At 47.8% G+C, this 3965-nt stretch overlaps 1 long non-coding RNA gene across 1 annotated transcript; it reads right to left on the bottom strand.

Annotated features, from left to right (window-relative positions):
- Positions 1-2897: 2897 nt before the first annotated feature.
- Positions 2898-3672, bottom strand: LOC119395526 (uncharacterized). Its single transcript, XR_005184225.2, has 2 exons — positions 3466-3672; positions 2898-3155 (listed from the first exon to the last, which is right to left on the bottom strand). It is a non-coding gene; the product is annotated as an uncharacterized LOC119395526 (long non-coding RNA).
- Positions 3673-3965: the final 293 nt, after the last annotated feature.

Here is a 3965-nt window from a genome sequence, read left to right as displayed (position 1 = left end):
TCTTCCAGTTACTCCATTTACATTTGTATAACGCTACGAGTGATGAAAATGACAAAAAAAGAATGCTGGTTAGCATCGAAAAAGAATGTGATCCAATGGGCGGATGACGCAACGTCACACGTAAGCGCGAGTTATAAAAAGAAAGAAAGTTATGTTGAAGATTGGAAGCTTGCACACCACCACTTCAAGTAGTCATTGCATCAAACACAAGATACACATATATTTCATAAAATGTACACATCAGATATAATTGACTAGCTTAGCATATACAACAACAAAAAATCACGTAACGCTTTCACGGCAGTGAAATATTCGGAATTCCAAGCTTGGACTGCACTCCTCAATTTCAAGTTGCATACACGGGGCAAAGAAGAACGCGCGCTTTATCGTGGAGTCCCTGGTCTGTGTATTTCTGCCAGGCCAGAGTGCGTATACGAGTATAGGACAAGCTTTTTGTCTGTGATATGCAAGCCACAGCCCGTTTTAATTGCGGAGCAGGTTATGGGACCGCCCTGTCCTCGTGACAAGTCTGGCGTTGCCATCAAGCAGGTCCCACGTTTGATACCCATAAGCCGAGCCGGCGGCCAGCGCTTGCTTGCCCGTGAACGCCAGCATCGCCGAAGGGCTGATTCGTCTGTCTGAGCCAGCGAAACGACAGCGAAACGCCAGCGCCGGGAGTTAGACGCACCGCGCTCGGAGCAGAAAACAGTAGAAAAACAGTAAGAAATAGTTGAGTTGAGTTGAATAAACTTTATTTGTCCAACGATTGTTATTGTGCCCGGGGCTAGGTTGCCAGGAATCCACCTCCCGAGGTCACATAGAACAGAAAATAGACAATAGCAAAACAGATCAGATAAACACAAGAAAATAAGAGAAAAGAGCAGATAAACACAAGAAAATGACAGAAAAGAGCAGATAAACACAAGATAAACATAATGGGAACATAGGCGAATAAATGCTCCGCAGCTTTCACTTGGGGTGGAACCGGCTTAGATTTTTTTGTTCGCGCAGTATGCTCAGTATTAATCCTGCTCTACTGCAGGGATGGCCGAGGCGATTGCACACGCAATGTTGCAGCGGGAATCGTGTCGCCGCGCCGGCACGAAGTGTGTCGAAGAAGAGAAACGCGACACGCTCGCTCCTTGGCCTTCGAGCGTCGAATTGCTGCTTCGCAGAGGCTACGGCGGAGAGGCGTCTCACGCGGGAGTCGCATGCACGGGCCGTGCATAGCGCCCTTTCGTCAGCCGGAATGGAGCACGCCCCATGCTTGGCAGCGCAGCAGCCCAGACGGCTCAAAGAGTGTCTTCCGGCGACGCGAGGCTTCAGGAAGCGCTAGAGATAAAACATTAACCGGATATGCTTCTTCAAGGCTAGATTTGTAGATTGAATAATAAGGATGAAAATCAGTGCTTCCATTTGTAGTTATCGCGCCGGAGTCACACGCCCCGGCCCTTCTTGGGTTCTGAAGAAATGTCCCTTTTCCTTCTTCCATTCTGCTTTCTTTTTCTTTTTTTCTCGCTAATAAATGTTTATTCTTTCTCCCACTCTCACTGTTGGTGATGTTTGTTTTGACGGGGATGTTGCACTTATTTACTCACCTTTCACTCATCTTTCGTGCCCTCTTCCGCCTTTCCCATAGTGTAGGGTAGTCAACCGGAGGTGTCCTCTCATTGGGGAAACCACGAAGCAATCATAAAAATTCAGGAGCCCTTCAGGAGCGAAGCTTGGCGTGTACGTGCCTGACCTACTGGCTGGCTTTCTTTCTTTCTTTCTTTCTTTCTTTCTTTCTTTCTTTCTTTCTTTCTTTCTTTCTTTCTTTCTTTCTTTCTTTCTTTCTTTCTTTCTTTCTTTCTTTCTTTCTTTCTTTCTTTCTTTCTTTCTTTCTTTTTATCGCAGTTATTGTGCAATGCTCCCTCCTAACTGTTTCCTTCCTCCATGCCGGAAATTGGGCCATCATCCACGTGCCTAGCAGCGCAACACTTCAGTTGTTACCGGCAACAACGACGGTCACGCGTTTGTATCCAAACATTAACGAAATGCGGCAACGATAAATGACAAGTGACCTCGATAAAAGATAAGATTACCCTATCAGAAACGGCACACCGCTGACGAGCCCACAATCGAGAGAGCATCAATAACTGGGAAACGGCGCATACAAGTGCGCATGTGAGCCGCGCACCTTCGAGGGTGGTATTTCTGTACGTTCGCCGGCCCCAGGGTTTTCGCATACGACGCCGCCACCGAAATTTGTGATTTATAACAACATTCGCTTGGAAAACATACATCACTCGCTTTGTCGCGTAGAGGAAGTCTCGCCCTAGGCCACCTTCAAATCGCCGGGAGAGAGTGCATTGCGTATTACGCAACTCGTCCGCCCGTCCTGCTGTGTCGCGGCGATAACGACGACGATCGTACTCCATGTCAGCATTGTCAATGTCGATCTGTCACTGTGGACGCCCACGCAAGGCTGGCGAGGAATGACACTCTAGGATTGTTCTCCGACTTCTATAAGTGAGGTGCGAGTAAGCTTTGGCTGTCGCATTATCCGCCTTTCTTTGTTTGCCGTCTTTCTACTTCCCGCCTGCGCGACAGCTAACGAGTTTTCCTCGTTTGTGATCTGTTTTTCTTAAGGGTGCTCCAGACGTGGCTCGACCGTGGCAACGAGCCAATGTAATACGGCGCGCTCATTCTATGCCTTAGACAGGCAGCTCTATCGCTGTTGTTCTATATATATATATATATATATATATATATATATATATATATATATATATATATATATATATATATATATATATATATATATATATAGAACTGATTCAGCCGAGAGCTTTGGCGCTTGTCGGTGTCGGTGTAGTCGGAAAATGCAAAGCATTGACCAAGTACTCAGGATGTTAGGTCCAAAATTGTTTATTGATCAAGTTGGCGAGTGCCGGCGTATGTTTCTTCGAGTACAAAAGTGTCAAAAAGGAGCACCAGGGCCATCGGGTGGATCTTCTTGTCGTATTTCTTTAGTGGAGGACACGCTCGCCACTTGTAGCGCCACATGCAGTGGTTGAAGGCCTCGTCGTCTGGAAACACTTCATTGTTTGAGAGCACAATGACGGGCGTCCCGGAAATGGTCTGTTCAGCAGAGTACTGGACCGCCACCGAGTCTACGTCACCGCTAAAAAGTGTATAAAGAAAGTGTTCTATCAGAATGACAAGAAAATGGTCACTGCACCCGCAGAAAAAAAAGCATAAAACACGTTCACTTGCAGCAAAACGTGGGGTCAGGCGCTTGTGTAGTGCAAGAAAAAACGTTTTTCTTGCCACGCACAAGCCGTTGCCCCAGCTATCCTGACGTTAGCCTATCCTGACGTTAGACATGGCCTCAACGAAATCAGGGAGTGAACGACAAATATCACCTGCGAACGAAAAACATTGTGAATGAGGGCTCTGAAGAATTAAGTATATGATACGTACAATGGAAGTCGTCCTCAAGACGTACGCAAGAGTGGCCGAATCTATTTTTGTAAAAAAGGCACCTGAGTATACAGCCCTGAGCAGCCTGAAGTGGCTCGGCTGTTTCCCTTATCGGGCCTCTTATAGCCGGTCGACGAGGCAGGCAGGCCGGCATCGCACGCCGTCCGCCGGAAAAGCAGCGCTCTGCCTACACGAGCGCTCCTCTACGTGGATCGCCGAACGCTTGCGGCGACACGCGCGGGCAGAAAAGAAAAAAAAACGAAAGAGGAGGACAAAGGAAGTTCGAAGCGGAGGCGAATTAGAAAAAGCAATAAAGAAAAGACTCGCGGCAGTGGCGAGACGAACGGGTCGCCACGATAAGAAATTGTGTCGAAGGACGCCCAGGGGCAGAAAGGGGTTTCTGTGGAGATTGCTTCGCTTGGAGGGCTGCCGCGACAAACCGTACAGTGGTTACAACGACACGCCGGTGACCAGTCAGCCTGCACAATCGCGGCAATGTT

Source organism: Rhipicephalus sanguineus, chromosome 6, assembly GCF_013339695.2.
Source record: "Rhipicephalus sanguineus isolate Rsan-2018 chromosome 6, BIME_Rsan_1.4, whole genome shotgun sequence".
Taxonomy (NCBI): Eukaryota; Metazoa; Arthropoda; class Arachnida; order Ixodida; family Ixodidae; genus Rhipicephalus; species Rhipicephalus sanguineus.
This window is presented reverse-complemented; position numbering and strand designations above follow the sequence as displayed.